The sequence below is a fragment of the Gracilinanus agilis genome, chromosome 3, assembly GCF_016433145.1.
Source record: "Gracilinanus agilis isolate LMUSP501 chromosome 3, AgileGrace, whole genome shotgun sequence".
In the NCBI taxonomy this organism is placed as follows: domain Eukaryota; kingdom Metazoa; phylum Chordata; class Mammalia; order Didelphimorphia; family Didelphidae; genus Gracilinanus; species Gracilinanus agilis.
In genome coordinates, this window is record NC_058132.1 from 351,350,197 (window position 1) to 351,369,410 (window position 19,214).

Below are 19,214 nucleotides of genomic sequence, written 5' to 3' on the forward strand. Positions count from 1 at the left end.
TCCTAAAGGGCCAAAAAGAGTTAAAGAAAATGCAAAATTAAACCTGATAATCAGGGGAGAATGGATACTCTTCTTTATTCTGTATTTATTTTGTATCAGTGTGATACAATCTGTTCTTTAAAACTCTCTACCTCGAGCAGCTAGGTGGACTGAAGACAGGAGGGGTCCTGGGTTCAAATCTGACCCCAGCTACTTCCTAACTATGTGATTCTGGGCAAGTCACTTAGCCCTAGTTGCCTAATCCTTACAGTTTTTCTACCTTGGAATGATTACTTGGGATTTTTTTAAAACTATACTTGCCTTTTTCCCTGATAAATGTTACCAATCAAGTCAATAGTATTTAAGTCCCTACTAAGCGCCAAACACTGTACTATGAATTTGGAGTTACAAGAAAAGATTAAAAATAAAAATAGCCCCTGCTCTGCCCACATCTCTCTACCAAAAATCTTTGAAGTCCAATATTCTCTTTAACTAGACTGCTAAAAACTGCAATGCACAATAGGGCACTTTGTGGGTAAAACCCCACATAATCAGGACACTTACTCCAGAAAGTAAGAGCTATTTTAGGACTATCAAGCATATGGACCTTCAGGGAAAATTCTGAGCTCTGGAACATAAATACAAATCCATTTAAAATGACTCAAAAAATAGGCAGCATAATTTAACAGTAGCCTTAAAGATGAATTGCCCAAGCATTTCTGTAAAGAAGGTAAGATGGGATTACTTATAGATACTTTTCCAAGGTCTAACCAGATAGCATTCGTGAAATTATCAATAAAAGACTGAAAAAAAACCAACTAAAAAGAATGCTACCTTCTACTTTTCTACCAACTGGAAAGAATAAGACCTCAGAATGCTTGTTTGTCTTTAAGTCCCACCTACTCTTTCTTCTCTAAAACTATTTACAATGATTTCTTTACAGATATGTCATATATAGTCTGCTCTTCAGCACTCCTGAATATCAGAGGAAATATCAGAAGTGAGGATCAATGGAGGCAAGAAACAAGGTACTTTTGAACTTAAGAGGTCTTGCCCTGTTAAAAATAGAAAGACAATCTGGTTCCATTGGTTCATCTGGAGCCCGCTTTCCTGGCTGCACTTGTGATGGGGAGGAGCGAGTTAAAATGTCCCCATTCTAGACACCTGGAGAGGAACTCCATGTCTGTGACAATTACCCAACAAATTTGAAACCATATTTGTTTTGTTTCTTTTTGGTTGTTGGTTTCAGTTTCTATTATATTTTTTAGCATTTTCATCAACATATGTCATTCCCCTACCCACCAAGTCACCCCTGAAAAACAAAGAATAAAGAGAGAGAGAGAGGGGGGCAGTGGGGTGGCACAGTGGATTGAGTCAGGCCTAGAGATGGGAAGTCCTGGGTTCAAATTTGGCTTCATATCTTCTAGCTGTGTGACCCTGGGAAAGTCACTTGACCCCCATTGCCTACCCTTACCACTCTTCTGCCTTGGAACCAATACATAGTATTGATTCTAAGACAGAGAAGATGAGAGTTAAAAAAAAAAAAAAGAATAAAGAGAGGGGAAAAAAGAGCAGTTCAGCTCAATTAGCCATGGATTGAATGGCTCTGCAGCATATATATTGTTCCATATCCATAGTTCCCTACTTCTTCTCAGAGGATAAGTAGGGGGCATTTTTTTTCATGTTTTCTTTCAGGAATAAACTCATTCACTACAGTTCCATAGCATACTAGGTTTTGTTGGGGAGGAAGGGGTGTTCTTTCCATTTCCATTTTTGCAGTCATTGTATATATTGTCTCTTTGGTTCTGAGAAGCAATGATTCAAACATCATTTTCCTTCAATTAAAAAAGTGCTGTATCCTGAATTTTTATTAAATGATTTCATATCTTTCCATTCAGAAATGGTCAACTAGACAACTTCATTTGATGCTTCTTGTCTTTAGACTACTATCTAATTTCCTTCATTCCTTTTACAATCAGACTTCTCAAAGTTATGGTACATATTCATCTCCTATTTGTTCGCTCTTTTTCCTCCCTGCAATGGAACTTTTACTCTCAACACTCTGGTATTTTTGAGAGTCAATAAATTTTTCTTAATCTTTATTTTGACCTCTCTGGTATTGAGACTGGTGACCTCTTACTCCTTAATACTCTTTCTTCCCTTGGCTTTTATGACACTAAATTTTCTTTGCTTTTCTGCTACTTATCTGGTGATTTCTTCTGTCTCCTTTGCTGAATATTCTTCTTTCTGATTCCTTAAGGTGGATTCCCATTAAGGGTCTATAAGCCTCTAAATTTGACAAATACACAGCATTTCCCAAAATTCTTAGCACAGTCTTCTGCTTTCTACTATACTAAGCCTTTTTTCCTTGGGAAAGTCATTTTTTCTAATGACTTCTGCTATTACTTCATAAGATCAAGAAATCATAGGCATACTGCTGCATGGATCCTGAGAGATCTAGCTAATTAAGTGGCATGCGTGAGTTCAGAAGTGGCACACCTAAAATTTAAATTCAAATTTTCTGACTCCCAAACTAGTGCTTTCCACTTTAGCTGCCTATTAGGCCAAATTGGAACTCAGGTCTTCCTGATTCCAGGTCCACTGCTTTATCTACTGTACCACCTAGCTGACCCCATTTGTATATTTATCTGCCAGTATATATAGTGAGGGTTCCATTATACCATTATATGACTGACGAGGTTGGCAATGTCCTAGCTCCAGTCGTGCCAATTGGTGATTATTTAGAAGCAATTGGGTTGTTGTTATATAAACCAAGAGATATAAGAGATATAGACATAAATATAGCTAGATATTATGTGTATGTATGTATGTATGTGTATATATATATACATATATATGTATATATATATATGTATATATATATACCAGGGCTATAGATTCTGATAAGCCTAGATGTGGTCTAACCTGATCTGTATCTACATGGATCTGTATAAATATCTATTGATAAAAATAAAGAAGTTAAAGAGACCTCAGAGTTTATCTATCCCAATGTCTCTCACTTTACAGATGAAGAGATGGAGATCTAGTGAGGTTAACACACGATAATCTGATTAACTCTAATTTGGTCCTTTATGTTCATCTTGCATGTGTTCACTCAGTCAGCATTCTATGCAATTGCCCAAGAGAAATATATCTCGTTCTTTGGGATCCTGGAGAGGGAAGTTCCCTATCAGGAGCCTTTTTGGACTCTGTCTCATTATAAATAGCAGGAATGAATCAGAGGGCTCATAAACATAAGTCACATTACCAGGAGTGGCAGTTGCTGGTTAAAATTGACCTCAAATTAGACTAGTTAAGTCCATATCTGAAAGCATTATTTTATAATAAGTGTAAACTTCCAGGGAAGAGGCAATAATATTATAGTCTCCTTAAATTCAAGACATCACAAACTGGACTCATCATCTGCCCTTACCACTACCCAAACCGCCTCTTCTACTCCAGGAATCTGTTTCTCTCCCTGTCATAGTTCTTTTTCTCATACTCTGGTATGGAAACATTTATTTTTTGTCTTTGTCTCTCCATCCCCACTATCTAATCATCTATCAAGTCCCATTATTTCTTCCTTTTAAGTGTCTCCCTCATTTAACTTTTCCTTTCTATTCCCAAATTTTTAGAATAAAATCTTATCCATCTCAGAAACCTTCAGCCTATTCATCTTTCCTCTTGAACACATGTTGCTTCTAGGACAGTTTGTTTAGTAGAGTAACTAGAGGCATCTGCCATACAATATAAACCTGTACTTGTGATATTCTTCAAATGTGTATAGTTTATAGCCCCAAACACCTTTCCATTATAGTCAAGTTTAGCCACATGCCAAAACATTTTATGTGTTCTGGACTGAGGAGGATAAAGTGGAGGAGACAGACTGTAATACAGCTAGAGAGGGTGAAGAACAATGAAGATCGGGAAGAATTCAGACCCTGGGAGCATCTTTTTATGAGAAAATTAGAAAATGCAAATGCTTAACATTGCTTCTAAGTAGATGTCTTTTGTCTAAACCTAAGTCAAGAGGAAGAAATGAGTCCAGAACTGGAGTCAAGGGAAATGATTTCTGAGGCTACTTCACAGCTCTGTCCTTACCTTGTTGCATGCAATCTGGTCACCATCTTCCATCTTCAACCCCAACCTTCACCCCATGACAACTCAGATGCTACACATTAGATACTCTACCTCTAATAGGTGGACGTTTGTCTTATCTTTCTAGGAATGAGGCCATTTCCTGGCCATTTTCACACCTTAATGTTATTAAACATACATTGTATACTTACAACCGGCAATAATCAGGACATAAACACCCTAATTCTTGCCTTCTACATATTTACATAGCAACTAGTCTACATATACTTCAAATTAAAGTTTTCAGGGGTTTTTTTTCAGTACACTTTGATTCACAAGTTATACTCATTTAAAAGAACCCTTACTAAAAAGATAATAAAATGTTGTAATAATCAATATTAGAGGGCCTGTAGGAAGACAGGCACACAATATAATTATGGTGAGGTTCTGAATTGGTTCAATTGTCCTGGAAAACAATTTGGAAGTATGTAAGAAAAGTCATTAAACTGTTCATGGTCTGTAAAATGAGAGTTGCACTCAATGTTTTCTAAGGTCCTTTCTGACTATTAAATCAATGATCATATTGATTTCCTGAGTTTCATTTTTTTGGCAAAGGGTTAGGCTCTGCTGGACCCAACTAGCATATTAACTAATTGGAGGCTTTCATATTACTGGTCCTTGACCAACCATAGCTTCTTTTCATGCCATTATTTTCTTCTCTTTTGGCACCACATTAATTCTTCTTTCTTGAAACACATCTTTGAAATGTCTGTAATTTATTAATAAAACCCAATTTGTCATCATTTCGGTAGCTCCTATAATCTTTCCTCAAAAGGCAAGTACTTCCTTCTCAGAATCTTTTATGTGAACTTGACTTATTATTTCTAATTGGTTTCTCTGTATCAATCTTCTCCTAAACACTGGACATGTATTTTTGTTTTTCAAGTGCAGGCTCATTACAGTCACATGCACAGGGTAAGCTGTGCCATTTCAGGAAAAGCTTCATCCTCCAACTAAATTCATAGAAATGATGCTTGTGCTTTTGAACCTGAAAATTATAATTTGCATATATGCTTTTAGGTTTCCTATTAAAACTAAAGACTTTTATAGCTTTATAATATTCCCAATAAATGAGAACTCCAACTTTTCTCTTCTAACCATGTATTCCAAATATTCATTTTCTAGGTGCATGGCATTGATCATCTCATCCCATATCCTATTCATTGACTCCATAATACATGTTAAAAGAAGATTCTAACTCCAAAGCTCAGTTTCCAAATCCTCTATCTTTAGCATCTGCCCTCTTCTCTCCCTTCGTGAATGGCTCTACCTATGTGTTCTCTGGACAGTAGTCATAGTTTCCAAATTGATCTTCTTGAATCCTCTTTCTCTCCTTTCCAATTCACTTTTCATCATCTGCCAAGTTTGTATTTCTAAAATACAAGGCTAACTGTATCACTTGCCTGCTATGAAAATTCCAATTCTGGCCCCTTACCTATCAGACAAATTCTCCATATACAAGCATTTACTAAATGCTTGCTACATACAAAACTGTGCTAGGGAATGAAAATTAAATGATCCTTGCTAAAAAGAAGCTTACATTCTATTTGAAGGAGATAACATACATGTAGAAGTATATATACAGAATAACTATGCACATAGTTATTCTGTATATACATATACATACATATATATACAAAATAACAAAATAAATACAAGGGAGGAAGGGAGAACACTAATAGTTGGCAAAATCAGGAAGTTTCTAATTGCTTAAAGGAAGAGAAGGATTCTAGGAGGCAGAGATGAGGAGGGAGTGCATTCCAGGCATGGGGGACAATCAGTGCAAAGTACAACTATAAGAAATGGAATATCATGAGTGAGAAAGAGAGAAAGTCAATGTATCTTGGTTGTAGAGTGTAGGAAGCAGTGTAGTATATAATGAAGCTCTAAAGGTATGTGGGGGCCAGATTGGAAGGGCTTTAAAAGCCAAAGAGCAGAATTTATACTTTATCCTAGAAGCAATATGAGGCCACTTGAATTTACTCAGTAGAGGAATGAGATGCCTGATCTGCACTTAAGGAAAATCACTTTGATAGCTATATGGAGGGTGGATTAGAGGAGAACAAGACTTGAGGCAGGAGACCAATTAGAAGCTATTGGAGCAGTTCATGTGAGTGATGATAAGAGTCTAAACTAAGTAGGTGGCTGTGTAAGAGGAGAGAAAGGCTACAATGCTGGAGGTGTTAGAAATAGAAATGGTAAGACTTGGCAATAAATTGGATATATGGGGTGAGTATAAGTAAAAAGTTAAAAAAATGTAACTGAGGTTATGAACCTGGGTAACTTCCATTTTACAAAGAGTTAATGAGTAAGTAAAGAAAGAAATGAAGGAAGTGAGTTTAGACAACTTTTTTTTCTAGGAATTTGGCTGAAAAAATGTGAAAGTGATATTAGATGATAGCATGAAGTGAAGATAAGATCAAGAGAAGGTGTTATATTGTTTTAAGGTGGGACAGACTTAGGAAACAGTAAGAAAAATAGCAATATATAAAGAAAGATGAACTGGGAAGGGATAGTTGAGCTAGTAATCTATTGAAGAAGATGGATGAGGATAGGATCAAGGGCATATGTAGAGCTCGCAACCTTGGCAAGGAGGGCTACCTCATTATTAGAGATTAGGAGGAAAAGAAGAAGAGAGGGGCAATTATGGCAAGGGGTTTCGAAATAAAGATAAATAAAGAACATGGAAAAATAAGGAATAATCTCATTTTTCTCAACAAAGAGATAAAATCCTCAGCTAAAAGAGTGGAAGAAGAGAAAGGGAGGAAGGAGTTTGAAGAGAAAAGGAAATGGGTAATTGGAAAGAATCAGTTGAGAAAATATAAAACTGAATGTTTTCATGAGAACATGGTTGATGTTAGAATGCACAGCCACCTGGGTTATCTGACTTCCTTTAATTCCATTTTTCAGCACTTAAGAAAGAACAGAAATGGATGGCAGGAAAAAACCAGGATTAGGGTTTGGCAAGGGATGAGTACTGCTAGTACAAGGGGGAGAGAGGCATTAGATAGAATGCCGGTCTTGGAGTGAGACTCATCTTCATGAATTAAAATCTGTCCTCTGACATGTACTAGCTATAGGACCCTGGGCAAGTGACTTGACCTTATTTGCCACAATTCCCTCATCTGTAAAATGAGCTGGAGAAGGAAATAGCAAACTGCTCCAGTATCCTTACCAAGAAAACTCCAAATGGGGTTACAAATAGTCAGACATAACTAAAATAACTGAAACACCACAACAAAGAAGACATTGTGGAACTAAGCTGGTTACCTATATGTTTGAAATTGAGAAGGGTGGAAGGTGAAGTCAGAGCAAGGTCAATGGCCTAAGAAGCTATTGAGGGGCAAAGGGAAGAATAACTTTAAGAGGGGTAAGGCATTTGGAAATATGGAATGATTGCAAGTTACAGAATAAAATATACATTTCTTAAGTTGGCATTTAAAGCCCTTCCCAAGCTGGATCAAGACTTCCTTTCTAGACTTAACTGAACATTACTCTCTGTCATACACTTTAAGTTCCTAAATATTGGGCCTTCTTGCAGTTGTTCTTGTCTAAGATTCCATCTCCTGTCTCAGTATGCTCACTTGGTCTCCTCTGTACTTGCAATGTATAATTTCCACCTCAAAAAGTCCCTGACTTCCTGAAAAGTTTTTATTTAATTTATTTGTTTATTACACCAAAGTTCCTAGGGATGTCCCTCTTTCCCAACCCTCTACAGAAGGCATCAGTTCATAAAATATATATGTATATATAAAACTATATTTTGTTTATTTCTATCAGTTCTTTCTCTGGAGGAGGACTTACAAGAGTAATTCTTTAAACAATATTTCAATATTTCTGTTGCTGCATATAATGTTCTCTTGGTTCTGTTCTTTTTTGTTCTTCATAATTTCATATAGGTCTTTCCATGTTTTTTTAAACTAACCTGCTCAATACTACTCATGTCACAACAGTATTCCATCAAACTCATATGCCATAACTGGTTTAGCCATTCCCCAATTGACATGTATTCCCTTAATGTCCACATCTTTGCCACTGCAAAAAGAGCAACATATTTTAGAACATAAATGCTAACTACAGAAAATCCATTTGTTGTCCTTTAGTTCCCTTCTCCTCAATTACTCCATATATATTTTTCAGTTCTATCTGTAGACAGTTTCATCTTGCAATAGAATGCAAACACCTTGAAGGAAGGGACTCTATACCAGCACCTAGTAAAGTGCCTGGAATTAGAGTAAATAAAAAGTGATTAGCAAATTCTTGTTGAATGAAAGAAAGGCCCAATCAATCATTTCAGTTTTAACTCCCATCAATCACCTTCTTATATACTTTCCTCCAATAAACTAGGCTCCATCTCACATTTTCTCTTCTCAGAGCCTTTGTTCATCCTGCTTCTGCTATAAAGAACCAAATCTTAAGTTAAGAGACCTTAGTTCAACTCTTGGCTCTGACATTGAACTAGCAATGTAACAATGGACAAGTCTCCATCTCTTAGAGCCATAGTTTTTCCTTCTGTGAAATGGGCATAATAACTGTTCAGCTATCTCATAGAATTGTTGAGACTTCTGAAATTCTAACAGTCTTTCATAAGCCTAGTCCTTATGCTACCTTACTTGTTTCCCTCTCATTAAAAGTGATCTCTCTACCCATTTTCTATCTACCCATACAATGGCTTTGTAGTACCACTCCCTTATCATTTATTACATCATATATAATATATATTACATAAATCTCAAAACATCATTATTTATGTTTTATATATATATATGTTTTACTGTAATAGATAATAGAACAATATATAGAGATAATATTAATAAAGCACTTAGCACAGTGCCCATCACATAGTAGGCACTATTTAAATGCTTATTCTCTTCCTCCTTCCCTGTCCCCTCTTCTCCCTAAAGGATAGATTATGAGGTCATTGAGTATAGGAACCATGTCTCTTCCATCTTTGCATCTAGAATGGAAAAATCATATCTAAAAGAATGGGAAAGCATTTATATAATGCTCATTAAATGTAAGTCACTTAACCTTGTTTGTCCAGATTTCCTCATAAGTAAAATGGGTTGGGGAAGGAAATGGCAAACCTCTCCAGTATCTTTGTCAAGAAAATTCCAAATGGGCTAACAAAGAGTCAGATGACTAATCGACTAAACAACAACAAAAATGTAAAGGACTCTGCTAAAAGTACTGGGGATACAATAGAAAGCTGAGACAATCCCTAATATCAAAGAGCTCACATTTCTAATTGAGGAACATAATAAATATATGAGAGTCATTTTCAGGATGGATGGCAATGTTCAAAAATCCTTGGGGTGCACCATTAGTAAGAAGAGATCCATTGGCTATTATTTGGGTTAATATTCAGTCTTGGGTTATTAGGGGATGAAAGAGTCCTGCACTCTTTGTGAGGACTCCACCCTCTCTTTGGCTCCTCTTGGTTTGGTCTCAATGCAGGTGACATTAAGATATGCAATAAATATTTGCTAGATGAATAAATAGATGTATTCCTGAGAAGTACCACTTAGACGTTTGTAAATCACATCCCATTTCTCTTAATATATTTTTCAATAATTGGATCCAATCCACATTTATGAAGCACCTTCTTTATGTAAACCCTCAGAATACAAAAGACAAAAATGAAATAGAACTTGGCCTCAAGAAGCTTGCAGTATATGGAGAAGATGTGATATGTAGACAATAAATAGAAAGCAAATACAAAGTAAAACAAAGAAAATTAAAGAGGGAGAAAGTATTAATGAGCTGCAGAGATCAAGAAAGGTTTTTCCTAAAAGGGCAAGGGAACAGAATTGTGCTTAAAAAGAAACTAGGGTAGAGATGAAGAGGGAATGTCTTTCATATAGGACTATTCATTTCATTATTTTATTTGTATTAGATTTTACAATGAGCTATTTAATAGCAAGATATAAAAAGAACAGAAATACAAACATGAATGGCCCAAACTGGCAGTATACTTTCACCCTCTTCTGTCATGTCAGGCCTTGGGGAGAGTGAACTCAGACTTAAAGTGGCTTCCACAAACATTTTCCTACCATGTTCCCTTCTGACAGTGGCAGAGTGGATTAAAGAATTACTCTCCAATATTCAGGACATAATGACTTAATTGCCTTCTTGATTCATTGCTAGGCCAGGCCAGGCCATGCAGGCACTTCTCAGTGCTGTTATGGGTCCATGTCACTCTCTCCTCTGATCTAGGGAGGCCACCATTGTTTTCACTCACATATTCCTTCATGGAAAGTAAAGAAATATTCAACATAACAAAGACTGAGAAAAAACAGGGCTTCATTCACATTCATTCACAGGCAGAGTGAGGGCTAAGAGGAGGAAATAAGGCAGTTAGCAGAGCAGGGAAAGCCTAGGCCCTCTCCTCACACTGAGTGAGGCTTACCTCACCACCAAGAAAGTTCTAATACATTTTTAAATGTCTTTCCCATATTTTCTTAATTTGTTTCTTTGCTTTTTTGTTTGGTCAAGTAATAGTATCTATAAAAAAAGTGATTACTAAATAACTATTATAATAGTTAAAATTTATATATAGATTTAAAGTTTGCAAAATATTATATATCTATTATCTCACTTATCCTCACAATACTATGATGTAGATCCTTTTATTAACCCTATTTTAATTTTTATTAATTTATTCATTAATTAATTAATAGATTTATTAATGCATATATTTAAATGCTAAATATTCATATTAGTATTGATAATATTATTGATATGAATTATTTATAATTAATAAAATATTTTCCTTGATTGTATGATTCATGTTCTTTCCTTCCCTTCTTCCCTTCCCCCTCCTGGAGCTGATGAGAAATTCCACTGAGTTTTATATGTGTTCAAAACCTATTTCCATATTATTCATATTTTCAATAGAGTGATTATTTAAAGTCAAAATCCCCAATCATGTACCCATTGAACCAAGTGATCAATTATATATTTTTCTTTTGCATTTCTATTCCTACAATTCTTTCTCTTATCCCTATTTTTTAGATGGGAAATTGAAGTTGAGAGAGATGTAGCAACTTTCTCAGAGTCCCATCCTCACAATACTATGAAGAAGGTCCTTTTATTATCCCTATTTTTTAGATGGAGAAATTGAGACTGAGAGAGATGAAGTGAATTTCTGAGAGTCCCATTCACATCTAGTTACTATCTAAGGGAGAATTCAAACCTAGGTTTTCTTGACAATAGGTCTACAGCCTTATTCCCAATAACATACTGCCTCTTTGGGGCAATTTCCCTTTAAAAGATCCTTGCTGTGAATATAAACCTTTTGTAAAATTCTTTAGTGACAAAAACAAGCAAATCAAATTTATCCATTTCATACCTAATTTATACTTTTTTAAGTCAAATTTTTATACATTGGACTTTTAAAAAAATAATAAGGAGTACTTATGTCATTCCCAAGCTTTTTTTTCCTACTGGGAGACTAGGTGGCCACATTAAGTGCAATGATTTTACTCAAAAATATTTCTGCCACCAGCCTGATCTAGTATCTGAAGTAGTCACATAATCAGTTCTTTAGGGTCAGGGCCAAGGCCCCTGTGGTATTCAATTATTGTTACTTAGGTGAGAAAGAATATTAAGTCATTATAGTTCATTAATATACTTGAAGGAATGAATTTCTCAGTTTCAATTGTGTAATCTACAATCAAGTCCATGAGGCAATAAGATGTAAAGGAGTTAAACTTTTGGGAGAGAATAAGAGTCAGGTAAGAGTAGGGTCACTTAGGCACTCATGAGGTGTGGGGGGCCAACCTCATTGGGTGAGAGAGTGGGAACTTCCAACCACCTACCTTCCAATCTTAGCCTAGGCAAAACTACAGGCTTCTTCATAGATATCAGTATGTGAAGTAATTTCTCCCCTAATATATCAGTTCTCATTTTCCTCATGTTAAATATCATTTGTCAGTTTTGAGTCAGGCTTTCTAACTTCTAGGCCTGTCAAGATTATTTCTCAACTTTTCCTACTGTTTGAACAGTGCATAGATTCCACCCTGACTCTGAAATTTACTAGCTGTTTTTGATATTTTTGATAAAGTAATACATTAAATTAAATAATAAAATAAATTAATGAAATAATAAAATAAATAAAACTATTTTTGAGAAATCATTAAAGTCTCTGAACCTCAGGTCTCTCATTTGTAAAGTAAGAATGATAATATCTAGCCCTGCCAACCTCGTAGGGTTGTTGTGAGAATCGGTTGGAATAATGGATATGAAGATACTTCATAAACCATTTTGTTGTTCAGTTGTTTTTCAGTCACATCAAACTCTTGGTGATCCCAGTCAAGGTTTTCTTGGCAAAGATACTGGAATGAATTGCCATTTCCTCCTCCAACTTATTTTACAGATGAGAAAAATGAGGCAAAGAGGGTTAAGTGACTTGCCTGGCTAGCCTAAGTCATTATTTCTAAGACTGGATTTGAACTCAGGAAGATGAATCTTCCTGACATCAAACCTGACAAATATCCTACAACTCTATAAAGATTCAGGGTATTAAGGCTATCTTCTCAGTCTTTAAAACTCTTCACAATCTGGTTACAGATTACCTTGCCAGGATTATTTTAGAATTATTCCCTCTCATACACACACAGCTAAATGGCATACACACACATACACACATACACACACACTCAAAATGAGGAGAATACCCTTTCCTCTCTTCATTTCCACCTTTTAGAACCTTTCTCTTCTTTTGAAGCTCAGCTCAGGTGTCATCTCCTGCAGGAAGACTTTACTGATTCCTTTAGTTAAAAGGATTTAAATTCCTTTTTTCATTGAGGACCCTTTTGGCAGTCTGATAAAGTTTATGGAACCCTTCTAAGAATAATGCAATTAACTGCATCAAGTAAAACACAAAGGATTACAATGGAAAATAAAAGTTACTAAAAATATATGTTGGCGTTTTTTTTTTCTCATCCAGTTTTATAGACCTCTTAAAACCTATTCATGGATCCTCAGGTTAAGAACCCTTGCTCCAGTGCCTAATTCACTCCCTCTCCTCAAATGGTCTTATATTTTCTTTTCTGTGTGTATGTTACATTCTGCCACTGAGCCTCAACGAACAGAAAGGATGTCAACTCCTGGAGAGCTGGAACTATTTTTTTTTCTTTTGTTTTGGTGTCACCAGAATCTATTAGAGTGTCTTGCATGTAAGCATTTATGTAGCACTTACTATGTACCAGGTACTGTGCTAAGTGTTTATTGCAAATATTATCTCATTTTATTCTTTCAATTTTTCAGTTGAGGAACTGAGGCAAATAAAAGTTATGTGGCTTGACCAAGGTCACACAGGTAATAAGTATCTGAGGCCAGCGTTGATCTGACAATTTGAATGAGAAGGTATTTGGTGCATCAAAATGTGGAAAAGAAACTTTCTTAGAAAGGTGGAAGAAGATGAATCCTTGAAAAAACTAGAAAGTAGCTATTGGATCATTGCCAAAGATCACAAAGAGAGCTTGTGTTCCCTGTAATTTAGTAACATTATGTTTGGGATAAATAACCAAAGAAGAATTTAAATGAGTTTAATGCCATGCCTTGAAATTCCCAGACTAGCCTCCTTTGATTCATGAGAACATGATAATACTCTTGATAAACAAAATGGAGATTTGGGGAAATAAAAAAAGGAGGAGATTATGATGATCTCGAGGAAGATCTTACTCAAAAGTCAAACATTATTAGAGTCAGGATTTGAATGGACACCTTCTTACTCCATAGCAATTTGAGTATGATAGAAGAACGCTAACCAAAGTACATGAAAGATTACGGTGGGTGGGTGCTTTTAGCTCAAACTTCCATGATGGTAGCTCAGGTGTAACAGTTTTTCATTTGTCAAGCTGGACCAGAACAACTGAGTTCAATCCTTCCAGGATGACAGCATAATATAATAATTGTGTGTTTATTTATTTGTTTGTTTGTTTGGGGAAAGCTACTGCTCTTAAACCAGAAAGGCTATTATTGAAATCTATTTATTAGTCAGTCACTGCCTCCCTATACAAACCACATATTGTCTTGACTCTAATTGGATACTGACCCACAGAGCTTTGTCTAAGTCATGCATTCACCCTGGGCACCATATTACTCCTTCCCTGAATGAGCTTACAATTTATTTAGGAACAGGAAACTTAATACCTAAGAATAATTAGACTCACCTTAAGTGCTATTAAGGGTTCAGGAAAAGCATGAGATGAGTCAGAGAAAGCATCATGAGAGCAAAGGGTTTCAGCTCCATCTCAGAGGACTGAAGAGGCAGAGGAGAGAAGGGAAGACCTTCCAGCTGCAGGGAACAACATGAGTACCAATTCAAGCAAAATGAGTGGGAAAATGGGATTGTAGGAAGAAATTGTCCGTGCTGACTTTCTACATATTTCCAATTCACCAGTTATTTGAAATACTTTGCATTTTGCTTTGCCTTTGTAGACTTGGACATTATCTACCTGAGGCCAGAATTTGGATAAAAGCTAAAAAAAAATGTAGCCAATTATCTGACTGGCTCCAAATATATTTGGCATCATATAACTAGATCAGTCTGTGTTTCTGAAAATCCTTCACTCAATTTTTAGTTTGTGTGATTGTTTCCTAATCCAAATCATACAAAACTCATTTTGGAAAGAGATGTTTTGGGGGAATTCAATAACACATTAAATTCAACAAATATTTATGTGCCTACTGTGTTCAAAATACTGCACTAGGTGCTAGAGGGATAAAAATTTAAGGATGACAGTCCCTGTTCTCAAAGAGTTTACAGTCTTTAAAAAAGGAATGCATGCCAAAGGCTTATTGCTTTTTTGATCTCTGTTCTTCTGATAATTTTCTATCTTGATTCTAGTTATTTATTATGTTCATTAATTTATTGAACTTGGGGTTTGTTTCTGTTTTAACTGAATGCTTTGGGCTAATGTCATAAAACAAGTTAACATCTTGGTCCAGGAAGCTTATGAATGTGGTGTTCCATAGATGATCTAGAGGTTCTTGTAAGAAATGTTCTCTGACCTACTTGTACCACAATATTTATAGCCGTTCTTTTTGTGGTAGCAAAGAATTGGAAACTGAAAAGATCTTCATCATTTTGGGAATGGCTAAATAAATTATGGTGTGTGGTTGTAATGGAATACCATTGTGTCATAAGAAATGAGGAACTGGACAGTCACAAAAAATCCTCAGAGACATATAAAGTGATGCAAAGTGAAGTGAGCAGAACCAAGAGAATGTTGTACACAGTGACATCAAAAATGTACAATGATCAACTATGAATGTCAATTATTATCAGCAATGCAAGGATACAAGACAACTTAAAAGGACTCGTTGTGAAAAGGCTATCTATCCTCCATCACAGAAGGGATTGTTGGAGTCTGAATGCAGATTGAAGGAAACCATTTTTCACTTTATTTCCTTTATGAGTTCTTTTCTTATATAAGCATCATGTGTCTTTTACAACATGATGAGCATGGAAATACATATTGCATGATAGCACATGTATAACCTATATCATAATATTTTCCAGGGAGGTTGGAGGGAAGGGAAGGGAAGGAATGAACACAGATCACAAAATGTCAGAAAACAATTATTAAAAATTATATCTGGGGGCAGCTGGGTGGTTCATTGGATTGAGAGTCAGGTCCAGAGATAGGAGGTCCCAGATTTGAATCTGGTCTCAGACACTTCCTAACTGGGTGACCCTGGACAAGTCTCTTAACCCCCATTATCTAGCCCTTAACACTCTTCTGCCTTGGAACCAATATATAGTATTGGTAAGGGTTTTAAAAATTATATTTACATATAATTGGGAAAAATAGAATTATCTAAAAAGAGAAACAGTTTCTGAAGGATTCAAGCTGAAATAGTTTACAAAAGTTACAAGTCGCTAAGAGAAGTACCATTATATATGAGAGCTTCCAGCTAAGAAGAGAGCACCTAGGAAGAGAAGTTTTCACTCTTTAAGTAAAGTGGAAAATAATTCCTTCTGATTAATCTGATGGGATTAGAATCCCATCACAAACTGAGTATTTGTTTTCAGCACTGAGACACACTATCTCTCTCTCTCTATCTTTCTCTCTTTCTCTTTTTCTCTCTGTGTCTCTTTCTCTCTGTCTCTCTCTCTCTCTCTCTCCAGGCTTCCACCTGAAGGAAAGAGAAGGGAGCCCTGAAGGAAGTTGGAATAGAAAGGAAATTACTTCTGCATCAAGAGGACAAGGAAGGCAATCATAGGAATTATTCCATAGTGCTAACATATTCATAACCAGTAGTTGAGAGGAGCAAGTTCTTGTGATGTCAAACTGACCTGAAGTCCCAGAGTGGTTTAACAGCAAGACAGGATTCATGATTCAACCTAATGAAAGTTTAAGGAAAATGGAGTTATTTTAAGCTATGGATCCACTACATAGTTATGTCATATAGACCCAGTTGAGCCTTCAATGCTGCTGGGCAATCTTGCTCTACCTCCCTTATCAATACGATCCCACTCCCCACAGCAGCTCTTTCAAACCTTTTCAGCTTTTTTTAAATATCCAATTTCTCCTTCCTCCACTCAGTTAAGAACTTTGTGTCCTAATTTACTGAAGAAAATGAGACCATTCTCCATGAACTCCCTCTTCCTCATCTCCTATCACTTACATGCGTTCTGCTTTCTCCTCCACCATTTTTTTCACGTGATAAAGCCTTATTCTTTACCAAAGTCTCAGCTTGGTTAAGTGATCTCATTCCATCTTATCTCCTCCAACAGACTGCCCCCTTTGTCATCCTCACTCTTCCATTTCTTTTCCTTTTTTATAAACCCTTACCCATCTTGTATTATCTGTTTGTATTCTCTTAAGTTATTTTTCTTGTCTCATTGCAGTAGCTAACATTTTTTTTCAAACCCTTACCTTCTGTCTTAGAAACAAATTGAGAGTTAAGTGACTTGCCCAGTGTCACATAGCTAGGAATTATCTGAGACCAGATTAGGAACCAAGACCTCCCATCCCTAGGCCTGGCTCTCAATCTGCTGAACCACCTCACTCACTTCCCCCTTCTACTTATTTTCAATCTCTCTATCTCTACTGATTCCTACCACCCACAAACATGCCATGTCTCCACTATCCTGAAAAATCCCTCACTTGATCCTTCCTTCCAGCTAAATATTGTCTTATTTCTCTTCTGTCCTTTATAGCTAAACTCTTTGAAAAGGCCATCTATAATAAGCACCAGTTTTCTCTTCTCTCATTCTCTTCTTAAGCCTTTATAATCTGGTTTCTAACTTTATCATCCCAACAAAACTACTCTTTTCAAAGGTATTAATAACCTCTGTTGCCAAGTCCATTGGCCTTTTCTCTAACCTCATTCTCCTTGACCTCTCTGCAGCCTTTGACAGTGTTGATTACTCTCCTCCTTCATATTTTCTCCCCTCTGGGTTTTGGGGATTCCACTTTCTCCTGGTTTTAACTCCTACCTATCTGACCACTTTTTCTCTGTCTCCTTTGCTGGATCCTCCTCCAGATCATGCCCTTTATCTATAGGTTTCTCTTAGGGTTTTGTTCTGGGTCCTTTTCTCCATCCATACTACTTAACTTGGTGATCTTATCACCTCCTAGAGACTTTATCCTCTTTATGTTTATGATTCTCAAATATACCTTTCCTGATCCAATTTTTTTGTTGACTCTAATCTAGCATCTCCAACTGCCTTTCAGATCTCTCAACATAGATGTCCAAGAGATATCTTAAAGTCAGTATGTCTAAAACAGAATTCATGGAAACATAAAGAAAAAGTTAGAAAGTTACAATGATTATAATAAATGTATATAAAGGATCTATACCCTCATAGGGTATACATTCCAATATATCACATATGCTAAAAACTATAATGTTAGTCATTTTTTCAAATAGCCTATATGAATGCCATAGGAATTCAAGGAAAAAAGAGAGATAGTAGGGTAGTGATCCTTGCTCTTCAGTCATTTTTCAGTCATGTCCAACTCTTCATGACCGCATTTGGGGTTTTCTTGGCAAAGATAATAAAATAGCCATTTTCTTCTCAAACTTATTTTGCAGATGAGGAAAATGAGGCAAACAGAGTTAAGTATTTGCCCAGGGTCACAGAGGTAGTAGGAGTCTGGGTCCAGATTGAACCCATGACAATTAATCTTCCTTACTCCAGGCCTGGCAATCTAGTATGTCACCTTGCTGCCCATAGTAATCCTACAATCACAGAAGTCTTCGTTGAAAAGGTAACATTGGAGGTCGGCCTTCAAGAATGGCCAAAAATAAATACTCAGAGATAGAAAAAAGTTATTTCATGATGAGAGAATATCAAAAAAGGGAAATGAGAAAGTATAAGTCATATATAGAAAAAATATGTAAAGACATTTGGCTAATAGTGAAAGACTAGAATGTCTTGGTCTTGATTGCTACCTCTGTATGTCTTCATCTGGAGCCATTTAACTCTTCACCTTCATGTTTACCCCTATAGTAGGCTTTGAAATAATTTGGACCATAAGCTAGGGAAAAATAAGGACTTACAGGATTTATAGCTTGGGCAGTTCAATATAAAGTCCCCTTTGCTATCATTCCAACTGATCTTTTACACTGGTTACAGCAATAAAATACATCTTGGTTTATCTCTAATACAACCCTGAGCATCTCTGCCTTTTAAAGTCCTCCTTATAAAGGTTAACTCAGGTGCCATCTTTCCTTCTTAACTCATCTTCCCTAAATCCTACCCATGCAGATTGAAAGTAGTCTTGGCACAGGTATGTAGCTCAGTGGATTGAGAGCCAATCATGGACATGGGAAGGCCTGGGTTCAAATACATTTCCTAGCTATGTGACCCTGGGCAAGTCACTTAAACCTGATTGCCTAGCCCTCACTGCTCTTCTGCCTTGGAGCCAATACACAGTAGTAATTCTAAGAAGAAGGTAAAGGTTTTTACAAAATGAAAGAAAGAAATCTCTCCTCAAATTTTTGACATTTACTCTATCATTTTACTTGAAAGATCTTTGAGAAAAAAAGTTCTACTTTACCGTATCCTTGGCAAGTCCAGGTCTTCCATATAGAAAATGTTTCATAAATGTTTACTGCTGAACTAAATTGTCCAAGAT